The sequence below is a fragment of the Thalassophryne amazonica genome, chromosome 8, assembly GCF_902500255.1.
Source record: "Thalassophryne amazonica chromosome 8, fThaAma1.1, whole genome shotgun sequence".
NCBI lineage: Eukaryota > Metazoa > Chordata > Actinopteri > Batrachoidiformes > Batrachoididae > Thalassophryne > Thalassophryne amazonica.
Genome location: NC_047110.1, coordinates 99,417,852 through 99,436,958, shown reverse-complemented (window position 1 = coordinate 99,436,958; position 19,107 = coordinate 99,417,852). Strand labels below are relative to the sequence as shown.

The 19,107-nt window shown below is 41.9% G+C and overlaps 1 protein-coding gene across 2 annotated transcripts in view; it reads right to left on the bottom strand.

The window, feature by feature from the left end:
- tspan9a (tetraspanin 9a) overlaps positions 1 to 19,107 on the bottom strand; it is a 782,740-nt gene that overhangs the window by 699,950 nt on the left and 63,683 nt on the right. Inside the window, exon 1 of one of the 2 annotated variants that reach the window (XM_034177076.1) lies at positions 5,266 to 5,320. The exons of the other annotated variant lie outside the window; for it this stretch is intronic. The gene's annotated coding sequence lies outside the window, so the exon portion shown is untranslated. Of the gene's footprint in view, positions 1 to 5,265; positions 5,321 to 19,107 lie in introns of those variants that run through there. 2 annotated transcript variants of the gene reach the window in all.

Sequence of the window (19,107 nt, the reverse complement as noted above, 5' to 3'; positions counted from 1 at the left end):
GAATGTCTTAAGAGGAGCTGGAGGATGTGGTCAGAGGGAATGAGGCCTCGACTTTAATTCATCAAAACAAAAGGCTTTGACATTGCTGCCTCACTGCAGTGTTGAGTATCCTGGACTGAGCCATCATTTTAGCCAAGATCACAGACTAAGCCATCATTTCAGCCAAGATCACAGACTGAGCCATCGTTTTAGTCAAGATCAAGGACTGAGCCATCATTTCAGCCAAGATCACCGACTGAGTCATCGTTTTAGCCAAGATCAAGGACTGAGCCATCATTTTAGCCAAGACCACTGGTATTAATAAAAGTGCCTTGATCTTCATTCAAGGAGAACTGAGATTGTGAAGCTGCAGAAGCTTCATTGATGGGTCCTACTGATGTGGTCCCTCCTGCTCTGTGTGACAGAGCTAACGTCTGTTTAACACAGTCTTAGAGAATGCTAAGTATAATTTCCATCTTTTAATTGACACACTTGATTACACTTTTTGGATTCCATGAGTCCAGCCATTACAGATCTGCCCCAAAGGGTCTATGGTTGTCCTCGCTTTGTTTTGCCCAGTGGTGTCCATCTCTGGTATTCTGTCATTTGACATTTTAAGGACTCATTCATGTGGGATTTATTTCTTGAGGACCAGTCTCATTGAACCAGTCTTCATGTCAGGTATTTAACTGGAGATATGAACACTTAACAGCACATATCTTGGAGAGGCAGCCATTGTGGAAAGCATTTATCTTGCTCATGATCTTCACCACTGTTCAACAATGAAAGCCACACAGCAGCAGTGATTTGACATTACTACTGCAGAGACTCAGGTTTGTCGCTTCATACTGACAGCAAGAGATAATGTCAGCTTTAAGAGCATGAACTGCTGCTGCATGCTGCATCATCTATGACCACTACGGCTGCAACTAACGCTTATTTTCACATTTCATTAGTCTGTTGATTATTTTCTCAATTAATCAATTAGTTGTTTGATCAAAAAAAAGTCAGAAAATGGTGAAAAATGTCAATCCCAAAAATAAACATGTTTGAGAAGCTGGAATGAAATAAATTGCATTGTTTGTTTAAAAAATGACTGAAAATTATTAATTGATTATGAAACTAGTTGCCAAATAATTTTGTAGTCATTGCAGCTCTAATGAGTACCACCTCACACAACTGCCCTGGGTCCTGACTGGTAACTACCCAGACAGAACCACAGTGCAGCCTTCCTTCCTGAAAGTAACCATCTATCATCTACAACCCCTGGCAAAAATTATGGAATCACCGGCCTCGGAGGATGTTCATTCAGTTGTTTAATTTTGTAGGAAAAAAAGCAGATCACAGACATGACACAAAACTAAAGTCATTTCAAATGGCAACTTTCTGGCTTTAAGAAACACTATAAGAAATCAAGAAAAAAAGATTGTGGCAGTCAGTAACGGTTACTTTTTTAGACCAAGCAGAGGAAAAAAATATGGAATCACTCAATTCTGAGGAAAGAATTATGGAATCACCCTGTAAAGTTTCATCCCCCAAATTAACACCTGCATCAAAACAGATCTGCTCATTGACATTGACCCTATGTCATGACATTGACCCTATTGCAAGGAATGTTTTTGCAGTTTTTGCTCTATGGCAAGATGCATTATCATCTTGAAAAATGATTTCATCATCCCCAAACATCCTTTCAATTGTCCAAAATATCAACATAAACTTGTGCATTTATTGATGATGTAATGACAGCCATCTCCCCAGTGCCTTTACCTGACATGCAGCCCCATATCATCAATGACTGTGGAAATTTACATGTTCTCTTCAGGCAGTCATCTTTATAAATCTCATTGGAAAGGCACCAAACAAAAGTTCCAGCATCATCACCTTGCCCAATGCAGATTCGAGATTCATCAATCAATCAATCAATCAATCAATCAATCAATTTTTTTTATATAGTGCCAAATCACAACAAACAGTTGCCCCAAGGCGCTTTATATTGTAAGGCAAGGCCATACAATAATTATGTAAAACCCCAACGGTCAAAACGACCCCCTGTGAGCAAGCACTTGGCTACAGTGGGAAGGAAAAACTCCCTTTTAACAGGAAGAAACCTCCAGCAGAACCAGGCTCAGGGAGGGGCAGTCTTCTGCTGGGACTGGTTGGGGCTGAGGGAGAGAACCAGGAAAAAGACATGCTGTGGAGGGGAGCAGAGATCGATCACTAATGATTAAATGCAGAGTGGTGCATACAGAGCAAAAAGAGAAAGAAACAGTGCATCATGGGAACCCCCCAGCAGTCTACGTCTATAGCAGCATAACTAAGGGATGGTTCAGGGTCACCTGATCCAGCCCTAACTATAAGCTTTAGCAAAAAGGAAAGTTTTAAGCCTAATCTTAAAAGTCACTGAATATGACTTTCCATCCAGTCATCCACAGTCCACAATTGCTTTTCCTTAGCCCATTGTAACCTTGTTTTTTTCTGTTTAGGTGTTAATGATGCCTTTTGTTTAGCTTTTCTGTATGTAAATCCCATTTCCTTTAGGCGGTTTCTTACAGTTCGGTCACAGACGTTGACTCCAGATTCCTCCCATTCGTTCCTCATTTGTTTTGTTGTACATTTTTCGATTTTTGAGACATATTGCTTTAAGTTTTCTGTCTTGATGCTTTGATGTCTTTCTTGGTCTACCAGTATGTTTGCCTTTAACAACCTTCCCATGTTGTTTGTATTTGGTCCAGAGTTTAGACACAGCTGACTGTGAACAACCAATATCTTTTGCAACATTGCGTGATGATTTACTCTCTTTTAAGAGTTTGATAATCCTCTCCTTTGTTTCAATTGACAACTCTCGTGTTGGAGCCATGATTCATGTCAGTCCACTTGGTGCAACAGCTCTCCAAGGTGTGTTCACTCCTTTTTAGATGCAGACTAACGAGCAGATCTGATATGATGCAGGTGTTAGTTTTGGGGATGAAAATTTACAGGGTGATTCCATAATTTTTTCCTCAGAATTGAGTGATTCCATATTTTTTTCCTCTGCTTGGTCTAAAAAAGTAACCGTTACTGACTGCCACAATCTTTTTTTCTTGATTTCTTATAGTGTTTCTTAAAGCCAGAAAGTTGCCATTTGAAATGACTTTAGTTTTGTGTCATGTCTGTGATCTGCTTTTTTTCTACAAAATTAAACAACTGAATGAACATCCTCCGAGGCCGGTGATTCCATAATTTTTGCCAGGGGTTGTAGTTGTCTTCTTTCGGCTGCTCTAGCTAGCGGCCGCCACAGCAGATCAATCATTTCCATCTCACCTTGTCCTCTGCATCTTCCTGGTTCTGCTCAAAACATGTTAATGTGCCCTTTTCTCACTGGTGGTCAGAGTGAGAGACATTTTACTGACATTTCTTTACAAACTTAATACTATATAATACCCTACTTCCTGTGTAATTGAGAAACTTCAGGTGTACAGTGCGAACTTTACAGCTCATTGGCAATTGATCTATGAGCTGGAAAAAAATTAGTGATTGTTTTTTTCCCTTCTATACATGTGCTGAGTGACTCACATCTTGGCAAGGGCTCAGGGCAGGACAAGACATAAAATGACTCCTGTCTGGCTGAAACATTGTGCATTCTGCAGCCGTATGAGGTGTGTGTCGAATAGAGTTTAAATTAATCTAAATTGCAAAATGATTAAACCAACAATCCTGTCCAGACAGCCTAATATCGAGTGACTGCACGGTACATTAACCACAGCTTTGTGGCATTCTGAGGCAAGTGGTCTAACAGTGGTCTGTCATTCAAATGGTCTTAGCCTTCAAAAAAAGCAAATGGTATAAAAATATTATGTTTGCACATTTGTTACACAACAAACACATGCTCGCATCTGCAAGTTTTCGACACAATACTGGTGCTGCAGACTTACAGCCTGTACTGCTCACAACCAAAAAACATTATGATAATAATGAGTGTGGTAAGAAAAAAAAATTAAAATATTTAGAGCCACAAATAAACTTGATTCTTGGTTTGTTTATTTATTTTGCCATTAAAATTGGCCATCACTTATTAAAATAAAATAACTTCTCAAGGCCAGGGCTCCTCAAAGTCTGGGGACTATTTAGTCACAGTGCAGCAAATGAGGTCAGTAGGCTGAGCGAGTCCGAGTGAGGAGGATTGTAGATATCCCTCTGCTCGGTGCTTTGAGGCTGTTGCAGGCAGCAGAGGAGGAAGAGGAGACCCGCTGCCGCTCAGTGACAACAAAGACTTTCACTTTCAGTCGCCAAACATCAGAAAAGTCTCCGGTAACAACAGAAAAAGCAGCTAGATTTGGTGCTAATAGCTTTTGAAAAAAATAAGTCGTCAAGGGGGTTTGGAAAGTCACCACATTCAGCAAGAAAGTTGCTAAGTTGGCAACACTGCAGGTAAACACGCAACGCCAACTCACCCGTGCACAGCCCTGTACCAAACCGAATGACCCGTGCCGAAACAGTTCAATACAAATACATGTATCGTTACACCCTTAGTAATATCTGATAAACTCTGATGCACTCTGTCAATCAAAAAACCAACTTTGTTTTGTTTATGTAATAAGTCCACAGACCTACCGGCCACATACTGAACACTGCCACCTGCTGCATGGCTAGTGGACATGTGTAACGTCTTCAGAGGTATCATGATATCTTGGTGGTTTCCCCTGCTCGTCTACTTCTGCACAGTCAATCAATGAATTTTGTGTCTCTAACTCTAAAATGTTAAATCATTTAAAGACCAATTTTGTCTTGAACTGAACTGCTCTGAGATGTGCTGGCAGGCAGACAGCAGGAAGTGTTACGGAACCACACCATTAAGTCAGCCTTGAAGTTAGTAAAAGAAGGTTGTTTTTTTTCTTTTGGAACACTACAATTGGACGTAGCACAAGTACAGGTGACTGGAGAACTAAATGGTTCCTTCCTTCACACCTCTTAATGTGGGAGGGTGATGTGTAATTGGCACACGTAGTTTCGCAAATCACATGTGCTAATGGTAAAAAAGGCCTGGAAATTTCAGAATCATGTTTTGCCATTCTGTCTTTAACAGAAAAGTATTTTGAGTTTTATAATGTCAACCCACATCGAGCGTGCCACATATTTGGCTGTTCATTAAATTACCTGCTCAGAATTTTTATTTTCTTCGTACAAAATTACACACCAAGACTTTTCAGCAGTGACTACATCTTAAAACAAAAAGAAAAGGACAGAATTAGATCACTCTAAATCTGAAACAAAAAACTGAGTGGAGAGAAAAATGGCAGAAACTCTCACCGGCTCTGATGTGGGAAAACAGAGGCAGCAGTTTCTCTGGATCACCTGTCAAACGCAGGAAGGAAGAAAAGAAGGGACGAAAGATTACCTCAAGTGCTATGAGAAATATATATATATATATATATATATATATATATATATATATATATATATATATATACGAGGTCTGTCAATAAAGTATAGGTCCTTTTTATTTTTTTCAAAAACTATATGGATTTCATTCATATGTTTTTACGCCAGACATGCTTGAACCCTCGTGCGCATGCGTGAGTTTTTCCACGCCTGTCGGTGACATCATTCGCCTGTGAGCACTCCTTGTGGGAGGAGTCGTCCAGCCCCTCGTCGGAATTCCTTTGTCTGAGAAGTTGCTGAGAGACTGGCGCTTTGTTTGATCAAAATTTTTTCTAAACCTGTGAGACACATCGAAGTGGATACGGTTCGAAAAATTAAGCTGGTTTTCAGTGAAAATTTTAACGGCTGATGAGAGATTTTGAGGTGATTCTGTCGCTTTAAGGACTTCCCACGGTGCGAGACGTCGCTCAGCGCTCTCAGCCGCCGTCGTCAGCCTGTTCAAGCTGAAAACCTCCACATTTCAGGCTCTATTGATCCAGGACGTCGTGAGAGAACAGAGAAGTTTCAGAAGAAGTCGGTTTCAGCATTTTATCCGGATATTCCACTGTTAAAGGAGATTTTTTTAATGAAAGACGTGCGGACGTGTCCGCGCGTCGGGACGCAGCAGCCGCGACGCTCTGCCACAGGAAAAACACCTCTGTTGGAAGCCTTAAGGACAAGTTGGAACATGTCCTGCTGTTAAACAATTTCTCATATACTCACTCCACTGAAAGCCATCAAAAGCCGCCTGGATTTTACAAATGGTTATCAACACGGAGGTGTTTTTCCTGTGCCGCCGCACCGCGTCGGCTGCGTCCCGATGCGCGGACCCGTGCGCACGTCTTTCATTAAAAAAATCTCCTTTAACAGTGGAATATCCGGATAAAATGCTGAAACCGACTTCTTCTGAAACTTCTCTGTTCTCTCACGACGTCCTGGATCAATAGAGCCTGAGCTTGAACAGGCTGACGACGGCGGCTGAGAGCGCTGAGCGACGTCTCGCACCGTGGGAAGTCCTTAAAGCGAGAGAATCACCTCAAAATCTCTCATCAGCCGTTAAAATTTTCACTGAAAACCAGCTTAATTTTTTGAACCGTGTCCACTTCGATGTGTCTCACAGGTTTAGAAAAAATTTTGATCAAACAACGCGCCAGTCTCTCAGCAACTTCTCAGACAAAGGAATTCCGACGAGGGGCTGGACGACTCCTCCCACAAGGAGTGCTCACAGGCGAATGACGTCACCGACAGGCGTGGAAAAACTCACGCATGCGCACGAGGGTTCAAGCACATCTGACGTAAAAACATATGAATGAAATCCATATAGTTTTTGAAAAAAATAAAAAGGACCTATACTTTATTGACAGCCCTCGTATATATATATATATATATATATAAACACACGAGACTGTGAGCAAAGAATCCGACCTTTTTATTTTTTTCAAAAACTATATGGATTTGAATCGTGCGCTTGCATCAGACAAGCTTGAACCTTCCTGCACATGAGTGAGTTTTTTCATGCCTGTCGGCTGATTCAGATTCAGACGGGTTTCGGTGGCTTTTCAGTCGAGTGAGTATCGGAGAAATTGTTTAACAGCTGGGCATGTTCCAACTTGTCCTGTGAGACTTCCAACACGGAGGTGTTGTTTCTCCCGCGCCATGAGCGGCTGCGTCGCGGCGCGCGAATTCGTCCGCACATCTTTCATTAGAAAATGTCCTTTAACAGTGGAATGTGCCGATAAAGTGCTGATCCCGACCTCTTCTGAAATTTCTCTGCTAGTCACACGACGTCCTGCATCAACAGAGCCTTAAATTTGGAAGTGATCTGCTCATTCCAGCCTGTCGATGGCCGCTCGGGGCGCGGTGAGCCCTCCGCCGCCGTGGGCCAGTTTTTAATCCAGTTTTAATGGTCCTTAATCCGTGTGATACCGATAGAATCTTCACCGAAAGCCATCTGAATCTTCCAAATGGTTTCCATCTGGCTGTCTGGCAGAGTTTCTGAAAAATTTTCATGGAACAAAGCGGCAGTCGTTCCGCCATTCCTAAACAATAAAAATCCGACGAGGGGGGTGGACCAGTGCTCACTCAAAGCCTGCCCACAGGCGAATGACGCAACCGACAGGCGTGAAAAAACTCACGCATGCGCACGAAGGTTCAAGCTTGTCTGATGCAATCACACATGATTCAAATCCATATAGTTTTTGAAAAAAATAAAAAGGTCGGATACTTTGCTAACAGACCTCATATATATATATATATATATATATGTGTGTGTGTGTGTGTGTGTGGTCAGTGGGCAAACCCGATTCAATGAGCTCAAATTAACCCACTTTGGGCTGCCGTTCGCTCCTGTGCAGGCGCTACACTCTCTGCACATGACAACCACTCCACTGACTTTCTTGTGGAAATATTTCACAGGATGTCAGCTGGTCCAAATTCCAAAGCCAAAGCCAGCAGCCTCTGAAGCTGCAGGGCGTGTCTACAACCTGATTTCCATGTGACAATCTCATTTCATTTCTGGTCAGGCACTAACGTCATCAAAAAGCCAGGGTAGGAGTCCCAGTCTATATTTGGCACTCTGATTTTGCTTTAAGAGACGTGACGGGGAAGACCAAAAGGATTTTTTTGGGGGGGGGGGGCACTGAATGAAAATGAAAGATATTCAGCAATTAAGGTGGTGAGACTGGGTCAAACAAAGCACGTTATTTGGAGTTGTGACATTTATTTACAGTTTTCCTGTTCATTAGTGCCAAATGCAGAGCCAACAAGTCATTAGTTTTGTGCTGTGGCTTCAAAAGTGGAGTACAAGTAATAAGGCCAGGAACTGAATTTTCCCTCCAACATTTCCATTATCAGCGGCAAAAACAGTTGCTGCTGCTTTCAGAGTCGACATTGAAAACTAATCATTAAAGCCTCTGAAGGCAACATCTATTATTGAATAATGAGTTCCTTAAGGCCTTCAGGGTCAAACTGATTAAAGATCAGAATTCCTGCTGAAGGCAACAAAATGAATTGACAATAAATGCAAGCCATACTGATATTTTGTCTTAAAACAGATCCATCTGAGGGTGAACCAGAAAAGCACTGAGAATACTAGAGCTCGTGGCAAAATTCTACAAATAATGTATGTTTATGAGTTCAATGGTACGAGTATTTCATGATGTGAAAGATGGAAGGTTCCATTCAATGAGACGAAATCGGGTCGAAGATGGAATATTCCATCTTTCACCGAATTAAATATTCATTCCATTGAAAGAATGTAAAAACATTCATTATTTGTTTTATATAATGGCTACAATAGATGCTTGTCATTTGATATTTTATTAATTTATAAACAACAGAAAAGGGACTTACATTTTGGCGTTCCACTGCTGCTAAAGTCCAAATTGTAATGTGTAGTCCAGTGATGCTGCGCACTGACTTCAGACTTCCATAAAAAAAGATTTTGTGTAGTTCCTCAGTCCAGCCAAAAATCACGTCAGCTTTTCATCTGAACAGCTCTTCATGCATCCAGAAAGCTTACAGTGGGTGGATTTTGTGTATGTGTGTTACAAGAATTAGCAGCGCCAGTTAACTCGTTGTCTCCCGCTCGCGCGCACATACACATCCGTGTTGGCGCTTGTGCACGCGTGTACTACCAAAAAAAGACTGTGTACTTCCTCAGTGCAGTGAAAAAAAAAAAAAAAATCACATCAGAAATCAGTCCAGCTTTTCATTCCAACTTCCTGCCAACAGCCTCCAGACAGTGCAGTGGATTTGTTTTGCTTGTGTGTGCGGGCACGTGCGCATGCGCGTGCACAAGCACGTGTGGCGCATGCATGTCCGTGCGTGAGCATGTGTGCGTGTGTATGTGTGTCCATGTGTGCAGAGTGCAATGGTACCAAACGTATAGAACCAAATTTGCACTCAAAATGGAACCAAACTGCACTCTAAATGCAATGCAACACAAATGGGATGAATTAATCTATGTCATGTGACATACAAAGCACCAATCAAATGACAAGGATCCACTCAGCCGTTATATACAAATAATGTATGTTTATGAGTTCAATGGTACAAATATTTCATTATGTGAAAGATGGAATGTTCCATTCAATGAGGCGAAGTCGAGTTGAATGGAACATTCCATCTTTCACTGAATTAAATATTCATTCCATTGAAAGAATGTAAAACATTATTTGTTTTATATAACGGCAAAAATAGATCCTTGTCATCTGATATTTTATTAATTTATAAACAACAGAAAAGAGACTTACATTTTGGTGTTTGTCAGTGGTGCTTAACAGTCCAACATTAACTTTAAATAGGAGTCCAAAAATTGTTCTCAGTAGTCCGTGATGCTGGCCACTGACTTTGTGTACGGACTGTTGCCTGCTTTCCTCACTCCAGCAAAAAATTGCTTTATAAATTTGTCCAGCTTTTCATCCTAACAGCTCTTCATGCCTCCAGATGGCTTACGGTGTGGTGGATGTTTTATTTTTTGTGTGTGTGTTAGAAGAATTAGCAGCGTCAATGAGCTCCTTCAAATCATCATCCGTCAGCAAAACAAACTCTGCCATGTTTAGCTAAACGCCACCCCTGGTAGTCAGTGTTTAGGGCATGCACATTTCATATAGCACCAAAACTGCACACTAAAAAAGAACTATTGCATGGTCAATAAAACACAATGGGAAATGGTACAAATAATCCATGTCACGTGACATACAAGCCACCAATCAAATGACAAGGATCCACTCAGCCGTTATATAATGGTCAATATCCACCAGGTGGAGATATTCCATGCCAAGAATCTTGGGACACGACAATGACCATTCTGTTTCGTATTGTAGTAGATACTCCTCAGAATGAGTTCTGCACCATTTGGCCACCGGACACTCGCTTTTGCTTTGGTTGCCAACCAAATTTGTGTTCTTCCAGCAGCATTGTCAAAGGGCACATCTTTAGCATTGGCCTCCATTAGAAGGTCCACAGAGTAAATTCATTGTTTCATTAGACTCTCATGTCTCCAAATGTGTTGCACTCATGAGCATAATCACTTATCAGTCATTGATGTGCCACTGGATGACATGGTTTTAAATTAGAAAACCTCACCCAGGCTTCAATGCTCATATTAGCTGCAACTGGGTACATTGGTCAGGAGATCATGCAATGTCTTCATTTACATAAAATTATTCTCATATGATTTCGAAATCGAAGCCAAACATGTTTACTCATCTTGCTGGCAATCAGCTGGAACAAACTGTCAAAATAAAAGCTGTTTTCAGTTGATTTAAGTCGATTCACTACAACTGCTACTTTTGGAGAAGTTGTCATTTTTGATAAGCAATGACTGCATTTCCTGGCAGAAATGTCATTATTCATCACAAAGGTGATGTTGGCAGTAAGTATTACCTGTAGTGTCTCACACACAAAACACCATTTTAGTTAAGAAAGACTTCACAAATATATATTGAAAAACATCCGACTATACTTGATAATAGTGCTCCTATTTTGACTGCATGAAAATTCAGTAAGGTATATCTTATATATTATATTCCAATTCTAAGGTGGAACTATGCCAGTATATAAGGTATATCTAAATATCTAAAAAGGAAGAGTAAAATAGGAGAGTAGAAAAGAGTAGAGTAGAGCCACTTAGATGCCTGGTCTTGAGAACCAGGGATGGTAGGTTAAAAAGCTTTTTTTATCCCATGGGAACTCTCCCTACCCACCCAAGCAGCTCAGGAAAAAGGTATATATAATATAATAAGTAATAAGACATAAGAAGGATAAGACATCACAGGAGAAGATTGTTATCAAACACAAAGGAACCAACTATTTTGTAAGCTACGATGAACACTGCTAAGGCCGGCTAGATAAGCTAACGTTAGCTGATAGGTATAACTAATTGTACCCCACTCCTCCAATATTTACTTAAATATAATAATACTGAAAAGGGGGAAACAAGAAAAAGTAAAGCGTGTAGAAATGTATATGGAGACATAAGTACATATATTTGCTGTAAAGAGAAAAACAGCGGGCGTTTTAATTACCAAACCTGCAGCTGCCGGTGTTACACGTCTTGCTGTTTCTTCTTCTGCTTATATTTATGACACAGTATTCAGTATTGCATGCACATGTTTAATGTGCACAATGAAGACTAACCTGTAACATATTTAATAATACACAAGACATTATTTGGGCCACTAACCAGTGCCCAGCAGGCTTCATCAGCCCCCTGGCTACAACTCTGAAACCACTGAATCATCAGTTCTAGAATAGGTATTTTATTTTGACATCCTAACAAAGTAGAGAGGTCATCTGCTCACCTCTTCTCCTCTTTACCAAACTGGTGTGTTTATTTTCATCCACTTTCGAATCTATGAGCAACTGCCTTCCTGGATCCTTCTATGCCCCCTGGCCCTGAACTTATTAAGAGTGAGAAAGTACTGCAGTACGTCTGGTCTGAGCCAGACCATCCTGCCCCTCAGGAACACTCAAAGCTCCAAGCAGGAAGACTGAATCAGCCAATATATATGGATCTTCTTCAAGTCCAGGCATCCTGATCAGATCAGGAAATACGAACACAGGAAGGGCTACTGTAAGTGGTTTGAAAAGTGCATAACTGCTATAGAAAAAATTACACTTAAAACACAGTATGTCTACACATCTGCACCTGTACTGAGGGCTGCACAAATAATCACAACAAAATCACGACTTTCATTCATTCTTCTAAATGACCTTTTTTATGGACAATGATTCTGACGCTTTTTCATTAGTGGCATCAGGTGCATTTAACAAGCACTCCTACCACAATGTTACATTAGATACTTGAGGCAAAGCGGTAGAGATGTTAACGTAAATCAAGTGACAGCAGGTGACATACCAGCAAACGACAATGTGTGTGAGGAGAAATTAAAAACCACAAAATGAAACCAGAAGAAAATCCCAATATATAGGAAAAAACTTTTGTTTTACCAAATGAAAATGCAGAAAAACACTTTGAATGTTGGAAAAGGTGTCATTACACAGTTTGCCCAGGAGTGGGAACTCCGGCAGCATTGTATACAATGCTGTCATGCATGGCTTGGACCCCCGTCACCTCTTAATCCCATTATCTACAACCCCTGGCAAAAATTATGGAATCACCGGCCTCGGAGGATGTTCATTCAGTTGTTTAATTTTGTAGAAAAAAAACAGATCACAGACATGACACAAAACTAAAGTCATTTCAAATGGCAACTTTCTGGCTTTAAGAAACACTATAAGAAATCAGGAAAAAAAATTGTGGCAGTCAGTAACGGTTACTTTTTTAGACCAAGCAGAGGGAAAAAAATATGGAATCACTCAATTCTGAGGAAAAAATTATGGAATCATTGAAAATAAAAACGCTCCAACACATCACTAGTATTTTATTGCACCACCTCTGGCTTTTATAACAGCTTGCAGTCTCTGAGGCATGGACTTAATGAGTGACAAACAGTACTCTTCATCAATCTGGCTGCAACTTTCTCTGATTGCTGTTGCCAGATCAGCTTTGCAGGTTGGAGCCTTGTCATGGACCATTTTCTTCAACTTCCACCAAAGATTTTCAATTGGATTAAGATCCGGACTATTTGCAGGCCATGACATTGAGCCTATGTGTCTTTTTGCAAGGAATGTTTTCACAGTTTTTGCTCTATGGCAAGATGCATTATCATCTTAAAAAATGATTTCATCATCCCCAAACATCCTTTCAGTTGATGGGATAAGAAAAAGTGTCAAAAATATCAACATAAACTTGTGACTCCAGTTTCCTCCCATTCGTTCCTCATTTGTTTTTTTGTACATTTTTCGATTTTTGAGACATATTGCTTTAAGTTTTCTGTCTTGACGCTTTGATGTCTTCCTTGGTCTACCAGTATGTTTGCCTTTAACAACCTTCCCATGTTGTTTGTATTTGGTCCAGAGTTTAGACACAGCTGACTGTGAACAACCAACGTCTTTTCCAACATTGCGTGATGATTTACCCTCTTTTAAGAGTTTGATAATCCTCTCCTTTGTTTCAATTGACATCTCTCGTGTTGGAGCCATGATTCATGTCAGTCCACTTGGTGCAACAGCTCTCCAAGGTGTGATCACTCCTTTTTAGATGCAGACTAATGAGCAGATCTGATTTGATGCAGGTGTTAGTTTTGGGGATGAAAATTTACAGGGTGATTCCATAATTTATTCCTCAGAATTGAGTGAGTCCATATTTTTTTCCCTCTGCTTGGTCTAAAAAAGTAACCATTACTGATTGCCACAATTTTTTTTCCTGATTTCTTATAGTGTTTCTTAAAGCCAAAAAGTTGCCATTTGAAATGACTTTAGTTTTGTATCATGTCTGTGATCTGCTTTTTTTCTACAAAATTAAACAACTGAATGAACATCCTCTGACGCTGGTGATTCCATAATTTTTGCCAGGGGTTGTACACACAGCTGCGCACATGCACAAGGAACACAGCTCTGCCTCCCAGTCTGTTTGCCATCTAGACGTTTGGACATAAGGCAGTCATCATCTTCATGGCCGTCTGACAGCAGTCTGTGTCATCTACCTGTTGTCTACATGTGCTTTGGATGCCATCATGCAGATGTAGACGAGGTAATCTGGATGCGTTCTGACACTGCTGACTACAACAATAGTAAATGGTAAATGGACTGCATTTATATAGCGCTTTTCCATCTGCATAAGATGCTCAAAACGCTTTACAATTATGCCTCACATTCACCCCGCCTTGCCCATGGGCCCCAAGTGATTTTCCAGTCAGGCAGGGATTTGAACCCATGATCTTCTGGACTCAAGCCCAACACCTTAACCAATAGACCATCACCTCCCCATTAGGTGATGGTCTAATGGTAATATTTGCCATTTCGGCTTGGTTCCTGCACATTCTTGCTATGTGTGACAGGGGCGTAAGTTACGTGCAATAATGTGAAGTGACACAGGGAAAAAATATTACTGAAATTTATTTGATACTCTGTACAAAAGCCTTTGTTGGTAATGAAGCTTCAAGACACTTCCTGTGTGGAAAAACGAGCCACATGCATTGCTCAGGTGTGATTTTGGCCCATTCTTCCACACAAACAGACTTCAAATCTTTAAGGTTCCATGTACCTCTTCTATGAACTCTGATCTTTAGTTCTTTCCATAGATTTTCTGTTTGATTCAAGTCATGTGATTCTCTGCCCATTCTAGCAGCTTTATTTTCATTCTCTGAAACCATTTGAGAGTTTCCATGGCTGTGTGTTTGGGATCACTGTCTTGGCAAAATGTCCCCCCTCATTTCATCTTCATCATCCTGGTAGATTTTTTTTCTCAAGAATGTCTCTGGACATTTTTCCATTCATCCTTCCTTCAATTATATGAAGTTTGCCAGTGCTGGATGCTGATGAACAGGCCCACATCATGATGTTCCCACGTCCAAACTTCACTGTTGGTAAGTTGTTTTTGGGGTAATGTGCAGTACCATTTAGTAGGGACAGACCAATAATCGGCTGCCCTGTCCATGGGATAGACTGATTATTTGCGATAATCGGTGAGCTGGTAATCGGCCCGATAATCAGCCCAGCCAATTATTGGTTATTAAACAAGCTTCAACACACTTTTCTTCAGCAATGGAGTCTTGCATGGTGAATGTGCACACAGGTCATGGCGGTTGAGTGCATTATTTATTGTTTTCCATCCATCCATTTTCTTCCGCTTTGTTAGGTCGCGGGGGCAGCAGCTCAAGCAAAGCCGCCCAGACCTTCTGATCCACAAACACCTCCCCCAGCTCCTCCGGGGAACCCCAAGGCGTTCCAAAGCCAGCTGAGAGACGTAGTCCCTCGAGTGTGTTCTGGGTCTTCCCCAGGGCTTCCTCCCAATTGGACGTGCCCGGAACACCTCTCCAGCGAGGCGTCCAGGGGGCATCCAAAAAAGATGCCCAAACCACCTCAACTGTCTCCTTTCGACGTGGAGGAACAGCGGCTCAACTCCGAGCTCCTCCCGAGTGACCGAGCTCCTCACCCTATCTCTAAGTGAGTGCCCAGCCATCTCATCTCGGCCGCTTGTACTCGCGATCTCGTTCTTTTGGTCATGAGCCAAATCTCATGACCATAGGTGAGGATCGGAACATAGATCAATCGGTAAATTGAGAGCTTTGCCCCCCTACTCAGCTCTCTCTTCACCACGACAGTCCGATATAGCGACCGCATCACTGCAGATGCTGCACTGATCCGTCTGTCGATCTCACGCTCCATCCATCCCTCACTCGTGAACAAGACCCCGAGATACTTACACTCCTCCACTTGAGGCAAGGACACTCCACCGACCTGAAGAGGGCAAAGCACCTTTTTCTGGTCGAGAACCATGGCCTCGGATTTGGAGGTGCTGATTTTCATCCTGGATGCTTCACACTCGGCTGCAAACCGCCCCAGTGCACGCTGAAGGTCCTGATTTGACAAAGCCAACAGAACCACATCGTCCGCAAACAGCAGAGACGAGATTCTGTGGTTCCCAAACCAGACCCCCTCTACACCCTGGCTGCGCCTACAAATTCTTTCCATAAAGATAATGAACAGAACCGGTGACAAAGGGCAGCCCTGGCGGAGGCCAATGTGGACTGGAAACAGGTTTGACTTACTACCGGCAATGCGAACCAAGCTCCTGCTGCAGTCGTACAGGGACCGGATAGCCCTTAGCAAAGGACCCCGAACCCCGTACTTCCGGAGCACCCCCCACAGGGTGCCCCGAGGGACACGGTCAAACGCCTTCTCCAGATCCACAAAGCACATGTGGACTAATTGGGCGAACTCCCATGAACCCTTGAGCACCCGATGGAGCGTGTAGAATTGGTCCAGTGTGCCGCGACCAGGACGAAAACCATACTGCTCCTCCTGAATCCAAGGTTCGACTATCGGTCGAATTCTCCTCTCCAGTACTCTGGAATAGACCTTACCAGGGAGGCTGAGAAGTGTGATCCCCTGTAGTTGGAACACACCCTCCGGTCCCCCTTCTTAAACAGAGGGACCACCACCCTGGTATGCCACGTCCCAACAGCCAGGGGCTGTGAGTGCAGACCGGGCCGCCGGGCCACCCGCCCTCGACCGCCACCCTGTCCTCTCTGCACCCAACCCCCATGGCCCCCTCTGCAGGTGGTGAACCCACAGGAGGGTGGGCCCACGTCGCTCTTTCGGGCTGAGCCCGGCCGGGCCCCATGGGCTAAGGCCTGACCACCAGGCGCTCGCACGCGAGCCCCAGGCCTGGCTCCAGGGTGGGGCCCCAGCTCTGCCATACCGGGCGACGTCTCAGTCCTTGATTTTTTTCTGGTCATGGGAGCTTCTGAACTGCCCTTAGTCTGACCCGTCACCTAGGACCTGTTTGCCTTGGGAGACCCTACAAGGGGCACAAAGCCCCTGACAACATAGCTCCTAGGATCATCCGGGTACGCAAACTCCCCCACCACGATAAGGTGGCAGCTAGAGGGGGAGATTTACTGTTTTCTTTCAAACAATTGTACCTGTTATTTCCAACTCTTTCTGAAGCAGTCCTTGACTCTTGGACAACTCTTCTGATAATTCTTTTCAGTCCTCTGTCAGAAATCTTGTGAGTAGCACCTGGTCGTGGCTGGTTTATGGTAAAATTGTGCTTGTTCCACGTTGAGATTATGGCCCAAACAGTGCTCAATGGAACATCCAGAAGGTCAGAAATCCTTCTGTAACCAATGTCATCAGTATGTTTTGCAATAATAAAGTAGCAAATACCTTGAGAGAGCTCTTTGCTTTTACCCATCATGGGATGTTTCTTGTGTGACACCTTGGCAATGAGATACCTTTTTATAGGCCATTAGTTGGGATTGAACCAGCTGATGTTAATTTGCACTGACAAAGGGCCGGATTGTTATCTAATTACTGATAGATTTCAGCTGGTGTCTTGGCTTTCCATGTCTTTTTGCACCTCCTTTCTTCAGATGTTTAATACTTTTTCCTGTGTCATTTCACATTATTACTAGGGCTGGGCAATGCTAACGCGCTAACGTTGTGTTAATTATTGAGGTCATTATCACCGACAATTTTGTTCCTCCCCTTAACGCTGCGGGGGTTTTTTTTTAAGCCTTTTATGACTGTTTGTTGCCTTTTATTTTGAAAGCGTCAGTTGGGAGCGAGTTTATGCTGCTGCTTCCTGCTGATAGCTGAGTTCACACAGAAAACGACACGAGGATCGAGAAAAGTACAGGCTATGCAATGCACAACAAAAACAAAATGCAGAAAGACGCCAAACTTTTGAATGGACATTTTCGGTACAAAGTTCTACAGGGTCAGGCCCGGATCCAGACTGGTTTGGACAGATGCAGCTGCATCGGTCAAATTTTATTTACGCATCGTTCGTCATCGGTAAAAAAAAAAATCATGAATAATCCTGAATAGTGCCGAACGTGTCCCCGCGGTGAACACAGCTTTTCGGTGGTTTTCATCTCAACCTATAGTCCGTAAATTATACGGATTTTTTCCGAGTTTCAGAGTCATACGACGTACAAATAAAGTTGGATATTCAGTGTTTGGTCAGTAATCAACCGTTTCTGCAGCGCGGCTCCACTTTGAAACCATGAACCATTGAAGCATTGCTTCGATCCACAACTGGGACTCTTGTCTTGTTGCTGTCAAGAAACGAGAATCATCCTCCGTTCCGTTCACACAACTCGAAACGCTGCGCGGTAGAGACAGAGTCCGATCGGAATTAATAACTTCAAAATGAATCGCCGCTTTAAATAAAATGACACCTCTTTCCAAACGTAATACAGACAAGAAACTACAATCGACTAAAACGTTTTTTTCCTCCCAAAATGAAACGTGCTGTATTTTCTTTTCAAATTACATCCTGAAGTGAAGCACAGCAGCTGTTAAGAGCTCAGCTCAGATATATGGAAAGACATTTATGCCAATAATGTCTGAAAGGAAATGCTTTTGACAAAAACTACAGATTTTGTTTATTCCTATTTATGTCCAGAGATCAAGGATTCACCATGTAGAGTTTATTATGTCCAAAGTTTAAGGATCCAGTGACCAATTTCATATTTATTTACTTTAAGACTCAATAAAATGTTCAATTTCAGTTCAATTTAATGGGCTTATAAAGTGCCAAATCAAAACAAAATCTAAATATACTAAAACAAATACATCACAATTGTACACATATCAAATTGTGGTATGTGTACAATTGTGATGTATTTGTTTTAGTATATTTGGTCATGGACATGAATATTGTTACCTGCTGGACTGTTTCTAATTTTGATTGGTATCAATGGAAAATGTCTTCTGTGAACTGTCTGTATCTCAATATATTATTAAGAATATATGCAGTCAATTTTTTATTGATTTTATCAATTGAAAAATTGATTGGAGAAAAGCAAAGTTATCTGTAATCATTGCAACGCAGAATTTGCGTTTCACCAAAGCTATACAAGTCTCAGGTACCACCTCAATGGTTACTGTTTTTTTATTTATTTATTTTTACAGATTCTCATTTTGATATGAAACAGGATAACAAATGACCTGCCAGTGGTTTTATATTTGATTTCATTAGAGTGTTTCAGTTGAAATTTACATTTTCAAATGCAACGTTCATTTACATTTTCAAATAAAACTGCTTTTAAGCGGCTTTTGAATTCATTTTTGCGCTTCACATATACCATGCGATTAATCATGATTAATCACAGAAAGTCACCGAGTTAATGCGATTAAGATTTTTTATGTTTG